Source organism: Mus caroli, chromosome 8, assembly GCF_900094665.2.
Source record: "Mus caroli chromosome 8, CAROLI_EIJ_v1.1, whole genome shotgun sequence".
Lineage (NCBI taxonomy): Eukaryota > Metazoa > Chordata > Mammalia > Rodentia > Muridae > Mus > Mus caroli.
This window is the reverse complement of record NC_034577.1, coordinates 39,877,447-39,897,027: the sequence shown is the minus strand read 5'-3', so window position 1 is coordinate 39,897,027 and position 19,581 is coordinate 39,877,447. Positions and strand designations below refer to the sequence as shown.

At 43.2% G+C, this 19,581-nt stretch overlaps 2 pseudogenes; both read right to left on the bottom strand.

Moving 5' to 3' along the window:
• Positions 1-8,577: 8,577 nt before the first annotated feature.
• Positions 8,578-9,170, bottom strand: LOC110300721 (annotated as a pseudogene).
• Positions 9,171-17,337: 8,167 nt separating this feature from the next.
• On the bottom strand, positions 17,338-17,434 carry LOC115031886 (annotated as a pseudogene).
• Between the last annotated feature and the right edge of the window lie 2,147 nt (positions 17,435-19,581).

The window sequence follows — 19,581 nt, the reverse complement described above, 5'->3', positions numbered from 1 at the left end:
AGCCACCCTGCAGAAAGGGTGGTAAATACAGAGCTCACTTGTGCTTCCAAGCATTGTTGAACAAAGACGGCCCCATGTATAGTGGGGGAGCCCTTCAAGTCTGGGCTGCTGGATGCCAGGAAAGAAAGGTAAGAGAAATGTCCCCAAAGATAGGGACTTCTCTTGTTTGGGTTTTGAATGAGTGAGATGATGACATAGATAGCAAGCCAAAATAAAAGAATAAATAGTAAGTAAGCCAGTTGATAGGTGATAGAACACAGATAGAGATAGGTAGATAGATAGATAGATAGATAGATAGATAGATAGATAGATAATAGCATCATTAACTCAGGTACTCACAGCAACTAGGGAAACGGATTGAAAAACTCTTAGAAACTGGTAATGGATGTCTATACAGAGTCACACACTGAGAAGACTGTGTGTGTGGATCATCCATATACCAGGCACCTGATCAGTATTTGTGGAATGGCCGAAGGAATGAACAGCCCAGTCGAGCCAAATCTGTTAAAATTCTGAATCAAAACCTCTCAGATGTCTCCCTTAGATGTATCCATTGAGGCATCTGTGGCGTAGTCTACACGCACACTGAAGGTTATCAGAGAAGGGTAATTCATTGCTCTGGGTCGTTTTTCTTTTGCTACCTGTATTCTGACACTGGGAGACAATGTCTGCCTTGCTTGGTTAAGGTAATTAGTAGGCGTAGGTAACGGCACAGATGGCAACTCAGGGACTCAGGCTCAGAACTCCTGGGTTCCTGTCCTTTTGTGTGGAACAGCTACATGGCTGAACCGACCCAGACAGACTGGGCTCTGACTTCTGCTCCATTAGGTACTCAGAGGCTACTGTCTGGAGCCAGTGTCTCAATTTACATAGCACTATGGCTTCAGTAGGATGTACGTCTGCTGCATAGTCTGGGGCATGGAATACCCAGCATGCATCTCTCATCATGTGGCTGCAATAGCTTGAATCTGAAATGCAGTCCAGGGCTCATATTTTGTTCACACACCCAGTTCTCAGCCGGGGTTACTGTTTTTGTTGTGGGAGGCTGTGGAAACTTTCGGAGATGGGCTCAGCTGAAGGAGGTGGGCTACAGGGGGCAGGTCTTTGGGATATGGTAACCTCCCCTACTTGTTATCTTGCACTGTTTCCTGGTCTGCCCTGAGGTGAGCAGCTGCAGCCACACCCAAGGTCATGGCTTAGGCACCTCTGTCCTGCCCCACCCTCCTGTCGTCATGTGAGGAGCCCTCTGCAACAGTGAGCTGAACTTAATCTTACTTCCCCTCTGAAGTTGCTTCTGCCCTCTATTGTGGTCACAGAGACACAAAGGTAACTAACACGATTGCTATCAAGATTGAGAGGGTTAGTATATTCAAAATGCTCTAGACAGCACTAAAGATATAGTAGACATTCAATAAATGTTAGCTGTTGCCTCTGGCTTTTCTACCTGTGCCCTTGTACCCTTGAATAAAATCTCAGAGGCTTAATATTATTTATGAATGCCTAGGTTATAAGCTAGGCTGGTTTCCCAATTAATTCTTTTTTTTAAATATGTATTTGTTTTATGTATATGAAAATTACAGATGCTGCAGAAGTCTGGGGAGATCCGAAGTCACTGCAGAAGTCTTAGGAGGATTAAGAAATCCAGTGTTTATAGTGGTGGCTCCCTGCTGTAGCTGTCATCAGACACACCAGAAGAGGGCATCAGATCCCATTACAGATGCTTGTGAGTCACCATGTGGAAGATAGGAATTGAACTCAGGACCTCTGGAAGGGCTGAGCCTTCTCTCCAGACCACCCCCACCGCCCCCGCCCCCGCCCCCCCATCCGTTATTATCCCTTTGATTCTAACCTGAGTTCAGCTATGTGGCTGGTTTCCTCTCCTTGTCTTCTTGCTTTCCACTCTGCCTAGTGGTTGAAAATTCCCATCCTGATTCTCTCAACCAGAAGTCCCAACTGGAAGTCTCACCTTCTAGCCCTGCCTCAGTTTGTTGGCCATTATTAGATTTTTATTGGCAATACACAGAAGATTGTCCCTACAGCAGGCCACCTACTCCTGTCTTTTCTCTTTCTCCCTCCCAAAGAATCAGAACCCTAGGGTGACCTCAAACTAAGTAACAAAATGTTCAGACAAATAGTGAAGTAAGTCTTTACACCCCCCACCCCCGCTGTTTCTTTAACAAACCTTTTCTTTGTTTAGGGAAACTTGGGTTGGAATTTGTAAATCTACCTCTGAAACAATCTTTGGGCTATGGTTGTGCACAATTTCTAAAGGACTAAAGTTCTCCTTTAGGCAAGAATTGGTAAAAGCCGCTAGCAAATTTTGAGTGCCATTTCTCATCCCTTACAAATATTTCTTTCTGCTGGATGTGGTGGCGCACACCTTTAATGCACTCAGAGGCAGAGGCGGGTCAATTTCTGAGCTCAAGGCCAGCCTGGTTGTACTGGCTATTTTTGTGTCAACTTGACACAGCTGGAGTTATCACAGAGAAAGGAGCTTCAGTTGAGGAAATGCCTCCATGAGATCCAACTGTAAGGCATTTTCTCAATTAGTGATCAAGGGGGAAAGGCCCCTTGTGGGTGGGACCATCNCTGGGCTGGNAGTCTTGGGTTCTATAAGAGAGNAGGCTGAGCAAGCCAGAGGAGGCAAGCCAGTGAAGAACATCCCTCCATGGCTTCTGCATCAGCTCCTGCTTTCTGACCTGCTTGAGTTCCAGTCCTGACTTCCTTTGGTGATGAACAGCAGTATGGAAGTGTAAGGCGAATAAACCCTTTCCTCCCCAACTTGCTTCTTGGTCATGATGTTTGTGCAGGAATAGAAACCCTGACTAAGACACTGGTCTACAGAACAAGTTCCAGGACATCCAGGGTTCACAGAGAAACCCTATCTCAAAAATGTTTTTCTCCATGTTTCTTACATATTTTATACATAAAATTCTCAATGAAGTTGCAGATATGGTTCAATGGTTAAGAGCATTGACTGCTCTTCCAGAGGTCCTGAGTTCGGTTCCCAGCAACCATATGGTGGCTCACAACTATCTCTAATGGGATCTAATGCCCTCTTCTGGTGGGTCTAAAGGGAGCAACAGTGTACTGACATACATAAAATAAATAAATAAATCTTTTTTAAAATTCTACATGAATACAGAATATTGCGTGGCATCTAATAAAAAATACATTGTATAGTAAGTAGTCATGGTAGTTGATATGGCCATCATTTTAAGCATTTATATTTTAAAATATTTTTGATTGATGCATGGTGATTTACATATTTATGTTCATCAAGGTGACATTTTGAATACGCCTATACAGTGCATAACTGTGAAGAGCGAATGAAGTCCTGAGCAACTGTGTATTATTTGTTGGAGTACAGTCATGTCAAGGACCACAGAGTCTCAGACCCACGGAATGGCAGGGCCTTCCCCTGGTCTGTGTACAGACCCTGAGGCACCATTGACCTTCAGCTAAAACCAAGGGTTGCGGTAACTCTCAGCTACAGCTTCCTCTGCCAAGACAACTGCTCCCCCAACAGAGGCCTCCTACTGAGCCTAGCTAACTGGACTCAGCTATAAATAGCCAACCTACCTTGGAGGGTTTTAGCCAACAGTAGATAGAAAACATACTGAGTTTTCCAGGCTGCTGGTGTGAGCCCATCAGAGCACAGAGCCCACCTAATCGTGGTAGGAGCAGCCTCTGTAGGGGAGGAATCTTTAGGCAGTAAACACCCAGGAGGAAAAAGCTATGGTGGACATTTTGCTCGCATGGTCGCCATCCACACACAGATCCAGAGGAGGGCTTTGCTAGCCCCCAGAGCCTTAGCTGAGGAAGGCTTTGCCACCTTTGTGTGTTTGAGGCATTGTGGTCCTTGGCAAGGTCATGCCCATATGAAGCAATGGACATCTCCACAGGACTTCACGTACTTTGTATACCTGCTAATATTAGGTATCAATCTGCCTACATCCAAGCAAATATTCTTTACAAGGCAGGGTATAATACTGTAGCTTCTATTGTGCTTTTAATGAATATATAAGTTTGATTCAGAAGTGAATCGCTTCAAGCCCACTGTCCCCATTTGTTGAATTCCATCCCATCCCAAATCACAAAATGAACATTTTGTTTTTGGTTTCTTCTTAACACTTTTATCTAGATCCAAAATGGTTCCGAGCACAGAGGAGCAAATGAGTTTTATGTTTTGGGTCAGTGTAAACCAGAACCTGTAGTTTTCACAACTAAGATTGGAGATCAACCTCCAGGCCTGTGTGTACTGAGCAGTATAGCCTTTGGAGAGCCGTGTGTGTATGTGTGTGTGTGTGTGTGTGTGTTTGTGTGTGTGTCCATGTCCACATGCAGGTTTTCAGTCAGTGTATACATGGATGGAAACACTGAAGACAGAGGAAGCAATCATCCACCGAAAACAGTAGCTGAGTTGGGTCTAAGAGTCATAGAAGAGACCAGAAGAACCAACTAAGAGCAAAGGGCCTTATTGTCGAGATGCATCTGCATGGCACAAATGATTTTTGAAGAGACCTCGGTAGAGCTGAGAGTAAGGAGGAGCCAACACCCTCTGAGATGGTCTCCATGCCTCCCCAACCCAGCATATTGTTTGGGGCTGTCAGACATCAACAGTTCATTTATCTCACAAGAGCCCCTGAAGTGGATCTTACTGCCTGCGCTTTGCTGTGAGGGCTGACTCGGAGAGCTGATCTGAAGACAGTGAGTATTTCATGGGAGAGTTTTAATTTGAACTTGGGTCTGTTGCTTGCCAGTTCACTGCGCTTCCTTCTACATAGTATTCACACATTTTCTTAGTTGTTTTTTAATACAGAATCTTCTTTGTGTTGTGTAAAACTGTGGCTCACCATGACTTCAACACAGGACAGCTGAATCTCAGTGTACATACAATAGAAAACGCAATCTCTTGGGTTTTTTTTTTTTATTTAAATATACTATGTGAAACTAAAACTAAAAACAACAACAACAATAACAACAAACACACACACACATTTCTAAACTTGAAAACAAATGGCAGGTACCATCTACAGGAATGAGCATAACCCAGACCTAGCCACAGGTGAAAGGCCTTTAGGCAGCCACTGCAATCAAGCTGATGTTTGACATGGGAATGACTAACGAGGATTTTAGGAATGTAAATTATGCATACCTGACAATAAAGTCCAGACATAAAGAAAATTGCAGCACTGAATTGTAGGGCAAGATTGCATGGTAGGCAAGCTAATCAAGATAATAAACGCCCAAGAAGTCAACACTTGAGGGCAGGGCATGTAGATCGGTTTATCAGAGTTCTTGGGCAGAGCTCTGGATTTGGTCCCCATCACTGCATAAAACCCAGGCCTGGTGTGCACACTGCCTCCATCCCAGCACTCAGGAGACAGTGACGGTGACGGGAAGCTTAGAATTCAGGGTCATCCTGGGCTATTGAGACCATGTTTCAAAAAAGATTTCAACGCTTACCCATGGAATCTTTTATTGCTCAAGCAAGAGGAAGAACCTAAAAAAAAACCTCACAGAGCAAATAAAACAGAAGGTTGCTACTTCTATATAGCCTCATCCTAACCACATACCCTCTCCCAAATAAGTAACATAGTAATCTTTTTCCTGTGCTGAAAAATAATTTTAACATCCAAATGAATCTTTGATATATAGTTTAGTTTTTGTCTCACTCATTCAAAAGCATGTGCTGAGTTTTTGGTCACCCAATTCAGCTGTCCGGTGCCTCCTTTGTGATATTACTTTGTTACAGCCACTGTGTTCCTGCCTTCTTATTCTTATTATTTAGAGAACTTATTCAAAGTTCTCTGAAGTGTAACTTTGTATCCATTAAACACTTACATGCATTAAAACAAAACCGGTCATCATGCCTTCTATTGTTAGTGTTTATAGTGTAGGTCAATGACAACTTTATGTATATTATGAGTTAAAACAAATGAGGAAATTTGTTAAAGTAGTAGGGATGAAGAATTAGATGTGAGAAAATAGATTCAGAAGAGTTAAGGAACCGTGTAACATTCAATGTCAAACATCATATAGACACCGAAGAAGGAGATGCCCACTCTGAAGCAGTTTCTGTATACCTGATGTGTGATCTTTCTCCCACTAGATATCAAGAAGCCTGATTCCACTTTCCAGCTCTATAAACTTGACTCTCCTGGGGACTTCATTTAAGTGGATCCTTCAATACTTACTTTTTAACAACTGATGTGGTATCTTCAAACTTCCTCCAGGTGTTAATGTGTCAGAATTTACCTCCTTTTAAGGCTGAACAATATTCCGTGGTATGTATATTATACATTGTGTAATTAGTCCTTTACTGAAAGAGGAATTGATTGAACATCATTTTGGCTAATAGTGTTAATTCTGTCGTGAACATGGCTGTATGTGCAACTGCTCAGATCTCTGCTCTCAGTGATTTTGAGTGTGTGCCCAGAGTGGAGTTGCCGGATCAGATGAGTAATTCTGTGTTTAAGTTTTGACGATCCATCATTCCAGTTTCCACAGGGGCTCCACCACATTATATTCACACCAGCATCCAAGAGAATTCCATTTTCTCATCATTCTTGCCAACCGTTTCTGTGGTTTTTAAAAGATTGACTCTAATGTGTGTGGGATCATACCTCATGCGGTGGCTTGCATTTCCCTCATGCACATCAATACTCGGTGGACATTTCCGTGGATGTAGTCATCATTTGTGTATCATTGGAGCTATGGCTATTAATATTCCAAATATCAGTGCTCAGCCAGATACGTGACTTGTAAATGTTTTCTCTATTCTATCAAATGTTTTCACTCTGTTGCTTGTGCCCTTGATACACGAAAGTTTTAATTTTGATAAAATTCCTTTTGCTTATCTTTTTCTTTCATTAACTGGATTTTTGGTATCATATTCAAGAACTACTTTCATTTCTAACTAACTAACTATATATATTTGTATACATAATTACATATATATGTAATTTTAAGATGTTTGAGAAAATAAAGCAAGCACAACATAAATGATACAATGCAAATATCTATACCTATACCTACACCTACACCTATACCTATACCATCATTTTCTACCTTTTTACAGAAAAAACTTAACTGCTTCAACATTGCTGTCATTCCACTTCAGGCTCGGTGAACTTGTTTGGCTTCATTCTTTATCAGCAATTTATTTAAGCAATAGTTCAGATAAAACGCTGAGACTCCTCCGCTCGCGTCTGAGTCTATAAAGCTCCAGCAATGAAGGAATCTGCAGCTTAGACCAAGCAAACCCACAAGGGTTTCTGTAGCACCCTTTGGAACTAGGGTGCTTCTGCCAATTCGAATCGCAAGGACTTGTATAGTCAGCCGAGAAGCAGCAGGGGGCGCTCGTGAGGCTTAGCGTTGCTCTTATTAACCATTCTCCCTCCCACTTCAGAACACTGCATCAGGTATAAAGTTAAAGGCGGAAGGGAGAGTTAAAACGACTGCATCTACATTCTCTAAACATGTTTAAAAATAAGAAGTGAAAGTCTTTCGGGAAAACTAAGCTGCACATCACAGAATAAAGGATATAGAAAATGCAATCCCTGGTCACTGGTGGGACTGACGGGAGGCAGGGGCCACACTCCTGAGTTTCAGAAGTAGTGTGAGAAGTCGTGGGTGCAGTGATGAAAGAAAATTTCCTGTCTGGAAAAAGTCACAAGCGATGGTGCCCTGCTACCCCTCTTCTACTTGGAACCTCACTCAGGGACTGAGGAATCAACACCTTTCTTCAGAGGGCTAAAGACAAGGCTCTGGAGCCTGGATCACTCCGGCAGCTAACTGAGCCATTCACCTATCTACTCTGGGCATGGCAGGTCTTGTGCTCCGGTTCCGATCCACAAGAATTCAAGAACTACAGCTGAGAGTCGAAAAGCCTATCTCTTGAAGCAACTGTCACCTCTCCCCGGGAAGCTGATATTAGCTTCTGGAAAGTGGGTATGTTTGGGAAGGTCACCCAAGTGTTTTACAGATCCAATGAAATTCAGGGTCTTGTCTTTGTTTGTGGTCAGTGTTTCCTCTAGACCACAAATATCTCCACTTGATAGTTCAGGATGAACATCAAACCTGTGGCTAGATAATTGTGCTGTGTCATGGGAAGTTGGAATAGGCTAGACATATAAGCACACAGAAATACATTCACAACGTGGATTTATGCCTCTGGGTTCTTTGTCATGACCGTTTCTAGGGCATTAGCGGCATTGTTGTGAAGCAAAGTCCAGGTTTTCAATAAATGCCACCAAATGAACATATGTATCAATCATGTATGAATTTGAATTGTGGTGTTTGTTTGTTTCTCAGAATTCACGTTTAGTAGATACTTTTAAAACATTAAAAAAAAAAAAGAATTAACAGGCTGGTTTGTGTGACTAATATAAGATGGTCTGCCCAAAACACAGCTCAGGCCATTACCAATAGCGGAAGAAAGGCTAACCATCCCCAGCCCTGTAGGAAAGGCTTATCTGGGATCACACCACATCATGTGTTTAAGCATGAATAGAATACAAGAGATTTTCTTCTGGCTGCTCAACACTTCCTGGCAGGAAAGTGGCCCAGTGCTCACTTCTGCTTGGAGAAACACCCTTTGCTCTTATTGACATCAGGCTTGGTGGTACCACTGCCAGGTTTCCAGCCAGCTGTGTACACTTCACCATGTTCGCCAGTGAACTGGAAGGTCTGGACTGGTCTCAGAATCGCATCCACAGAGCGGCCAGAGGGAAGATCGTTTATCGTTATCTGTTGAAGGATACTTTTATCACCAATAACAAAGAGGCCCCTGAGAGAGATACCTTCATCAGCCTTGAAGACTCCACAGTCCTGAGCAATGGTGCACTTGGGGTCTGATATCAAGAGAATGCTCATGGGTCCCAATGCTCCTTGTTTGTTGGGTGTGTTAATCCATGGCAGAAGTGAGAATCCACAGAAGCTCCAATCACTTGGCAGTTGAGTTTCTTAAATTCTTCTGCTCATTCACTGAAAGCAATGATCTCCATTGGACACACCAAAGTAAAATCAAGAGGGTAAAAGAAGACCCCAACTTATTTCCCTTTGTGTTCACGTAGGCTGATATCTTTGAGTTGCCCATCTGGCACAACAGCTGTTGCTTTGAAGTTGGGAGCAGGATGCCCAGTGTTTGTATTTCCTGAAGACATCTTGCTATCAGCAGGGCTGAGCCACAGGCCTCACAAACAGAAACAACCGTGAGAACGCAGGAAGAGATCGTGTCCCCCTCACTCCCCCCGATTATTTTTTAAAATGATTTTATTTGTTCTCTCAAACAATGTCATGTTTTAGTCATTATAAAGAGTACATCTAGCCAGGAAGTGAAATGTTAAGGCAGGCCAGTCAGCATGCTCTTACAAATAGACTTTAAACAAAGCGAGGTTCTTCACCTCTTTATAAGGACACAGATGTTCTCCTGCGTGAGGTATCAAGTTCATCTTGCCTAAATCTTCAAATTATTTTGCTACTACCTGATCGCTTTTGATAGTCAAAATTTGAAACTTATATTAAGTTATATTAGGAATGAATAAAGAAAGCTTTGACTTATTTTCTAAGTAACCCAGTTTTAATATAAGGTGTCTCAGAAATAGTCACAAATGTTTGTTTAGGTTTTATAAAATACTAGTCTTGACTAGGAACCCAAAATGATTGTTGCAACCGATGATATTGTTCTCGAGGGATCATGGGACAACAGTAAACTCAACATGGGAGCTTTGGGCGGGGAGGAGAGAGATTATCCAACTAAGTGTCAAAACAAGGAAGGCTAGAGCCAAGTGTCACCGGCTCTCTAGGTCTCTAGGTCCTCTTTAGTAAAATAAGGAGTTTCGCAGGTGTATAGCTTGGTCTTCATGTGGATTCGGAGCAGGGGTTATCCCAAAAGCTGTTGCCTGAATGAGGGGTGGGATATGGTCTTCTAGCTGCTGCCTTGTCTAGCCTCAGTGAGAGAAGATGCACCTAGCCTCAGATTTGATGTGTCGGGGGGGGTTGGAGGGGATACTGTGGGCTCCCACCCACACAGAGGAGAATGGGAGGGGGAATAGGGGAAGGATTTTGAGAGGGGATGACTGGGAGGGGGATAGTGAGTGGGATGTAAAGTGAACAAGTAAAAAAATTAATAAATTCATTTTTTAAAAATAAGGGGTTTAAGTTCCATGACTCTAAATTTAATATCTCTGCTAGGGCAAGCGGTCACCTTAGAAACTCTGTTAGACCACATGAAACATAGAGAAAACTGTTTTAAGCATCTACAACGATACCTTTTCTATCTATCCATTACCTATTCATCTTGGAGACATGATCTCACTCCATGAGAGAAGGGCCCCAGATGTGTGGTCCTCAGCTCTGCCTTCCAAGTGTTAGGACTGTGAGCACACACCACTGTGTTTGTCCCTGTGACTTGAACTTAGAATTGAGTATATTTATTCTAGTTGGGCTAAGTCTTTTTTTTTAATTAGGTATTTTCCTCATTTACATTTCCAATGCTATCCCAAAAGTCCCCCATACCCCCCCCCACTCCCCTACCCCCCCACCACTCCTACTTTTTGGCCCTGGGGTTCCCCTGTACTGGGGCATATAAAGTTTGCAAGTCCAATGGGCCTCTCTTTCCAGTGATGGCCGACTAGGCCATCTTTTGATACATATGCAGCTAGAGTCAAGAGCTCCGGGGTACTGGTTAGTTCATAATGTTGTTCCACCTATAGGGTTGCAGATCTCTTTAGCTCCTTGGGTACTTTCTCTAGCTCCTCCATTGGGGGCCCTGTGATCCATCCAATAGCTGACTGTGAGCATCCACTTATGTGTTTGCTAGGCCCTGGCATAGCCTCACAAGAGACAGCTATATCAGGATCCTTTTAGCAAAATCTTGCTAGTGTATGCAATGGTGTCAGCATTTGGAGGCTGATTATGGGTGGATCACTTAGTTGGGCTAAATCTTAAAGAAGCTGTGGTGGTGGTGGGAGAGCTGATGGAATTTGAAATATTCCTTGGTGACAAATAAGCAAGACATTAATAAAAGTGGGTCATCAGTGTACATGCCGGATAAACAGCTCTTAACCATAAAAGTGTAATAGCTATGGATCAATAGCAGTGTCCTGATGGCATATAGAAATACTTACATGCTTAATAAAAATAGCCTCTGTCAGAGTCCTTTCATGTCGCAAGATTTTCCCTGTCCAATTATATTAGTGCAGAGGAGGACTGTGATTGGACAGGGGAAAGGGAGGAGGAGCTAAAGGGAGGAGGAGCTAAAGGGAGGAGGAGCTAAGAGTTGCAGAGACAGAGAGCATCTCGGTAGGAGGGAGAAGGAAGATGGCTGCAGACACGAACCCGGGTGGCGTTTACCAGCCACAAGTAGTTGTGGTATCGTAAGGTTAGTTACTGGCGGCAGCAGGAGCCTGGGAACACTTGCATGTGTGAACTCTTTACTATTGGCTACACCAACCACCAAGCGAGCTGCTGCCCGCAAACTAACAAGGCATAGCGGCTACCCGGCTCTTTCCTTTCTCATCACTGACCATGCCTATGGCAAGGAAGAAGCCTACGTGTGCCATGTGACCCTCCCCTGGGCAGGCAGGATTCCAGCCCGTGCTCTTCAGCTTCCTATGACTGTGACAAATAACCGAGGCAATCATCTTAGGACAAGAAAGGTTTGTCGTAACTTATGTGGAGTTTTCATCCTGGGGTTGTCGTCTCACTGTTCCGGGGCCCATGGGAAGTAGTGCATCATGCTGGAATCACAGGATAGAGTAAGGTGCTCATGGCTTAGGGACCAGGGTAAACAGAGATGGAAAGAGGAAGGGGCTAGAGTCCCATGCTCTCCACTAGGGGCATATGCCTTCAGTCACCTAATTTCTTCTCGCTAGATCTCACCTCTTAAAAGGTTCTAAACACACCCCAATAGTGCTGTCTTAGTCAGGGTTTCTATTCCTGCACAAACATCATGACCAAGAAGCAAGTTGGGGAGGAAAGGGTTTATTCAGCTTACAGTTCCACATTGCTGTTCATCACCAAGGAATTCAGGACTGGAACTCAAGCAGGTCAGGGAGCAGGAGCTGATGCAGAGGCCATGGAGGGATGTTCTTTANTGGCTTGCCTCCCCTGGCTTGCTCAGCCTGCTCTCTTATAGAACCCAAGACTACCAGCCCAGCAATGGCACCACCCACAAGGGGCCTTTCCCCCTTGATCACTAATTGAGAAAATGCCTTACAGTTGGATCTCATGGAGGCATCTCCTCAACTGAAGCTCCTTTCTCTGTGATAACTCCAGCTATGTCAAGTTGACACAAAACTAGCCAGTACAAGTGCCATCAGCTAATGACCAGGGCTCAGAGTAAAGACCATTCAAGTAAAGACTTGAAGGCCATTCAATTCCAAACTACATCACCACGGCCTCCAAATTACAGATTACAGGCTGTTTCTGTGACAAAGCTCAGGTCTTTCCTCACCCACCTTCTTCCTCCTTGGAAACTTTAGTTTCTTTAGAAAGTCAGTTATGTCAAAGGATGTTTTGCTGGAGCAGACACAGGAAGGGACCTGTGATGAAGGAGTGTAGCTATGACCCCACAGAGCATGGGAGACTAGCACTGATCATTGGTTTAGTTTGCTTCTCCTTGCTAATCTTTGCTAGCAACTTGCATGCACTGGTTCACCTTACATAGCATTGCTGAGCTCAACCTGTGGTAACAACACCATTGAGAGAAACTTGGCCAAGAACTGCTAGTGAGGTTCCTGAGACAGTTTGCTGCTTCTGCGGCCAGATGCAGGCTGGTTGTGAACTTTTCTGTTTCTTCAGAATTGAACTACAGCTGCTGGTTCGTGCCTGGTGTCTTTCTGCCTAGAGGACTGCCCTGCAGCCCCTGAGTCATATTTGATGTTTGCTATGGGTCAGAACTGCTGAGAAAGAAGATCAGGCTCGCCCCCAAAGAATTCTTGCTAAGCAGGTCCACTTCCCCCATATCCTAATATCTTCCACGACCTCTGCTGAGCGGTGGGCTATAGGAGAGGTTGAGCCCTTATTAAAAGTAGGTAGAAATCAAAAACTGGATGCGAGCCAGGGAGGAGGCTTAGCATACAGATAGCAACCTAAATAAAATCAAGTGGTTTTTTTCCCAAAAAGTAAAAAAAAAAATTGGCTGCAAAAAATGTATGCCTACAAAGGTATGTTAGTGGGCTTCTCTAGAGTAACAGAACTTATAGAATAAATCTCTCTCTCTCTCTCTCTCTCTCTCTCTCTCTCTCTCTCTCTCTCTTTCTCTCTCTCTCTGCTGCCGTCCAGCTAATTCGACAATGGCCAGCTGTGAACTGAAAGTCCACGAATCTATAGTTGCTCAGCCCACAAGCTGGACGTCCCATCTGTTTTTCTGCAGATGCTGGAATCTCAAAGAAGCAGACTCCATGCCAGTGAAGGAATGGATGTGCCAGCAAGGCGAGGGCAAGCAGGCAAAGACTGAAGCCTTCCTTTTTCCATTGTCCTCCACTGTGCCTCCCAAGGACGGGGACCATTATTACTTACTTTGAGAGCAGATGAGGTGTTCCTGCTGTTGAATTAAAAATAAGTTAATACACTAAAGGCCTTTTGAAAAGCTGTATAGAAATCTACTACTGTAGAAACTTCTTAAAATATATCCATATACAAGATGAATTTAAGTACAGTCACCAATATAATGAGGGGGACGCTGCTCCAACTAAATGCCTTTTGCCAACAAGTAAACCTCCAATGCCAGAAATTAGTTATATCATTTTCAATCATTGGCCCAAGGGACCCGAGGAACCCCCCCAGTCATCATCATTGCCAAGGTTACTAGTTACCCCCTGTGATGGTTTCTATATCCTTGGACCAGGGAGTGGCACCATCTGAAGGTGTGGCCTTGTTGGAATGGGTGTGTCACTGTGGGTGTGGGTATAAGATCCTCACCCTAGTTGCCTGNAAGTCAGTNTTCCACTAGCAGCCTTTGGATGAAGACATAGAACTCTCAGCTCCTCCTGCNCCATGCCTGCCTGGNTNCTGCCATGCTCCCANCTTGATGATAATGGACTGAANCTCTGAACCTGTAAGCCAGCCCCAATTAAATGTTGTTTTTTATAAGACTTGCCTTGGTCATGGTGTCTGTTCACAGCAGTAAAACCCTAACTAAGACACCTCCATTACCTGACTATAAGGCCCTGGGCTGAAGACACCACTTATGTCACTGAATGTGGACAAATGGAGCCGGTGCACAGCTGGAAGCTTCACACATACACACACACACACACACACACACCCCACTGACTAGTGTTTGTGGTGTTGAGAGGCACTTTGCATGCTACCAGGGGAGAAAGTTAATGATCAATATCACCTAGAGACAGACACATGACAGCCATCTGCCTATAAGATAGGCCAGTGCACTGGTGGCACAAAAGTTATGGCAATAACCAACCATTTTTTAAAAATTGAATTTAAGGCCCACTCCATGAGATGGAATGCATACCTGATACAACGTAAACAGCCAAGAATCTGAGGCTAAATAGGTCATAGGCCTAGGGGAAAAATCTATTACTTATGAAACTAGACATACAATGGTCATGCAGCCTTCATCAGAGTTTCTCCTTGCAGTAGATGGGAATTAACGCAAAGCCTCATAAGGAGGCAACGTGCAGAAAGTGAGAGACTTTGGTAACTATGCCCTAAATGTGATTAAACCCTTCTCCCGAAGACTCAGGGGGTCTATGTGTAGAGGAGGTGGGAAGAGTCTAAGAGCCAGAGGTGGTGAGTGATTTCAGGAAACATCTTCCTGACACGCCAGGGCTGATGCACCTATGAACTCACAGAGACTGTGACAGCATGCACAGGGCCTGCATGGGTTCAAACCAAAAAATAAAGAAAAAAAAGAAAAAAAGAAAAAAAGAAAAGAAAAAACCCTAGCACAAAGAAGAGGAAAATTGTCATCCCTAGCCAAAAAGCTCTTTGCAATTGATACCTTCTGGGAAGGTCAGTTTCCCCCGACAGAGGGTGATGCTGTATACAGCCACCCCACTCCAGAGCAGACCCCGTGCCCAAGAGGAGATGCCCAACACAAAACACATCCCATGGTTTTGTGTGTGCTTTTGTGTTTGTTTGTTTGTTTGTTTGTGGTATTTTTGTATTATTGTGGTTTTATTTGTTTGTTTTTATTTATATTTTTTTTTGTTGTCGTTTTCTGAGAGAGGAAGAGAAAAAACACAAAGTTGGGGTTGTAGGGAGGTAGGGAAAGATTTTGGAGGAGCTGTGGGAGGGGAAAGAATGTGATGAAAAGATATTATGTGAAAAAGATTTTAATAAAAAAAAAGAGTAAGTTAAGGCTCCAGGTAGATGCAGAGCGGGAAGGTGTGGTCAGGATAGATGTATGCATGTGTGAAATGGTAAAAGAACAAGTATTATTCTTTTTAATTATGTGTCTATTGTGCAGATGAGTGCAGGTGCCCACCGAGCCCAGGAGTGACCAGTTTCCCTGGAGCTGGAGTTACAGGCGGTGTGATCCATGCAACATGGGTGCTGGGGACAGAAGTCTCAGGACTTCTGTAAGAGTAGCACATGCTCCTAACAGCTGGGTTTCTCTCCAGCCTCGAAAAACTACTCTTAAAGAATAATTAAAATAAAAGTAAACTAAATCCAACCGGACATGGATAGATTGACAAATTTTCAAGTGTTCGGGGGATGGCTAAGAAGCAATTCGAGAAGTACAAATGCCCGACTCCTTCAGATTATACTTTTCCCCAAGATTCTGAAGGACAAAGACACACAGCAAATAAAGAACCCAACTAAAGATGAGCTCCTGGAAGCTACAGAGGCCCCGCGGAAACTCCTGCTGAGTTTGTGAGACTGAACAAGTGAAGCAGGAAAGATGAGAGTATCCTATATGTGTGCACATGTGTGAGCATGAGTGTGTACAGGCACATGTGTGTATGAGTGTGTACAGGTATGTGTATGTAGATGAGTATGTACAGGCATGTGTGTGTGTAGATGAGTGTGTATAGGCATGTGTGTAGAGATGAGTGAGGATAGGTATTGTATGTAGATGAGTGTGTACATGTATGTGTATATAGATGAGTCTGTACAGGCATGTGTGTAGATGAGTGTGTAAGGCATGTGTGTATAGATGAGTGTGTACAGGCATGTGTGTATAGATGAGTGTGTACAGGCATGTGTGTATAGATGAGTGTGTACAGGTATTGTATGTAGATGAGTGTGTACATGTATGTGTATATAGATGAGTGTGTACAGGCATGTGTGTAGATGAGTGTGTACAGGCATGTGTGTATAGATGAGTGTGTACAGGCATGTGTNAGATGAGTGTGTACAGGCATGTGTGTAGATGAGTGTGTACAGGCATGTGTGTATAGATGAGTGTGTACAGGCATGTGTGTATAGATGAGTGTGTATGGGTATGTGTATACAGATAAGTGTGTACAGGCATGTGTGTGTAAATGTGTGTATACATATTGTGTAGATGAGTGTGTACAGGCATGTGTGTGTATAGGTGAGTGTGTATAGTTATGTGTGTGTAGGTGTTGGGGGATGCACATGTGTGAATGTGGAGGTCAGAGGTTACCCTCAGGTGGTGTTCTTCAGGAACCACCATCTTGTTTTTGGAGATAAGGTCTCTTGGCTTGCCTAGGGCTCGCTGGTTTGTTTTTTTCAGGCCAGCCAGCAAGCCTCAGGAATTCGAGTCTTCCCAACAGTAGGATTCCAAGCTCAGGCTTCCAGCTTCTGCTCTGTATGTGGGTGATGGAAATCTAACTCAGGCCCCAGCCATCTCTCTAGTCACTATAGAATTTGCTGTTGTACACCGTTGATGGAATCTTTAGGCTAATGATGCTCATTTCCCAGGAACTGGTGTTCCTTAGTCAGCTTATATTTATTCCTAACTGTTTCCCTGACAACTCCCACTTTTTGTCCGAAGAAGTTATCACAAAGATGCCCTTAGGACACAAGAAAATTAGAGGACAGAACTTATAACAAAGTAGAAGAAAGCTTATTTACCCTTTTGTCCACAACCAAGGAGAAAATTATTCTTAGTTTCTCTCCTCCCCTCCTATACCAGTGTTAGAATCTGTGGGAAAGTTCAAGAGTCAGGAGTTACGCATATATGGATGTAGCTGGCAGGCAGGTTGTCCATCCTTTCTTAGTGAATGTCGGGTGACTTTCCTGGTACCCAGGCCAATTGAATTGTTTCCATTCTCAGTACTGAGCCCCAGGAGAATTTTAATTCTTTAGAGACCATGGTTACACTAGTTTTAGGATATGGGTGGGAAAGTATTTTAAAGTGCAATGTTGTATTCATAACCTATAATCTATTTTTTTTTAAATATGGAACGCTTCACGAATTTGCATGTCACCCTTGCTCAGGGGCCATGCTAATCTTCTCCAATTTTAGTATATGTGCTGATGAAGCGAGCACTATAATCTATTTTCTAATGATTCAGCCAGCAATAGTCTAGTCATTATCTGCCAATCTATCTATCTATCTATCTATCTATCTATCTATCTATCTATCTATCTATCTATCTATCTATCAATCTATCAATCTATCTATCTATCTATCTATCTATCAATCTATCTATCTATCTATCTATCTATCTATCTATCTATCTGTCAATCTATCTATCTATCTATCATCTAATCTATCATCTATTATGTATAATTTATCTACCACATAACTATTATTTATTAACTTTTAGTTTTGCTTTCTGTTACTGAGATAAAACACAACAATTAAAGACAGTTAGGGAGAAAGTGTTTCTTGTTGTTTTAAGCCATAGTCCTGGGTTACTGTCCATCATTGTGAGAACAATGTGTAAGCCCAGTCACATCATAACCAAGAACTTGGTGGTCAGAGCCGTGGGAAGCGCTACCAGAATTGTTGGAGGCTCAGGAGTGGGGGACGTTGGGGGTGGCTGGAGAGACAGCTCAGCAAGTAAAGGAACCTCAACTCCTAAGGGGGATCCCCAGAACCCACGTGGCGGGAGGAGACAACTGCCTCTCACAAGCTGTCTTCTGACCTCTGTCTGTGCTATGACGTACCATGCACCCACACGCAAAATAAATAAAAATTTAAAAAATATGGGATGAGGAACTGTGGGAGGGCGGACCAGGATGGGGTAACAACTGGACCTTAAAAAAAAGTAATTTAAAAAATAAAAAATAAATAAGTAAAAGGGGGGAAAATTAAAAATAACTGGTGGGGGATGCTGAAGAGCTACTTTAAATAATCATGAGTTTTGTAATAAAAGCAGAAGTGAAGACTTTAGCTCCCATTAATTCAGGCTGTTTTATTCAACCAAGGTCTTACACATTTTTGTTTTTTCCATTTACAGACCTGACATTTTGGCTAGGGATAGAGTAACCAGGGTGAGGCAGGCTGACTGTAAAAGAAGGACCCAATGTAGACCTAGGGGATCCCAGATACTGGAGAATTAGGTAGGATTCCGGCTACCTAATTAAGCAAGTTAAAGAAGAAATGAGCCTTCCTCCCCACAGAGACCAGCACCCTTTGCTGAAGAGCACAGAACAGCAGCCAACCTGTGGGTGGCCAGGTGCCAGGAGCCTGGTGCTGTTATTGGCAAGGCTGCCCAGCAGGGTTAAAGGAAAGATGGCTCAGGAGACCTGCTGCAGGCACACCCAAGCACACTGGATCAAGAGGCTACAAAAAACAGGACATCCCTTAATGAGTTATTTTTGCGCTTGGTTAAGCCAAAAGCCTCCTCAGGAGGCTGGTGACTAAAAATAACCTTACCATTGTATGGGGCAATGGCAAGGGCTCTCTCTCCGTTCCTGGGGATGCATAAAGAAAAAAGAGAAAAAGAAAAAGAAGGCCTTCCCAAATCTTCATGAGAGATGTAGATTTTAGGGTGACCCTAGGTCATACAGAACTAATCAAGTGAAATCAATAAGAAAATGACCCTGGCAGTCAGCAAGTATTTGAAGACTTTATCAAAAAGAATTAGCAATGGGCAAACTCACTGGGTGCTTCGAAGGATCAAATCTGCAAGGTGGCATTGTGTGGCTGGGATTAAATTATTTATTCATTGTTAATTTATTTATTTATGTATGTGCAAATGACTTTGCTGCTGCAGGTGCTCCGGGCACTGCTGAAAAGCCTGGGTTTTTATGTCCAGGCCTAGAATATTGGTCCATTTAACTCATTCATCCCTTAAGGCGATCAGGACTGACTTTTATCTATGGGGAGAGGAGGGAAACCATATGTGTGCAGGGAATGATGCAGGACCTGGGCAACAGTAAGGACCCACACATTTCAGATTCATGCAAGTCTCTGGGGAAAGTGCCACACAGTGTAATGTCCAGTGAATTAGCAAATGAATGCTTGTGTCAATATGAGAAAAGAAAAAAACCCTGATTACTTTAAACAGATAAAAAACCCTCCAGGGAACTCTAGAAAATGCAAGCTTTTTTTTTTTTTTTTTTTTGCCTTTTGGCTAATTTAATTTAATTTTTAAAAGAGGGTCCAGTGTATCTGAACTTCCATGAAACTTACACATACAAAGAAAAATGAGGGGGCCTAATGGATCCTTGATCTTGTACATGGGA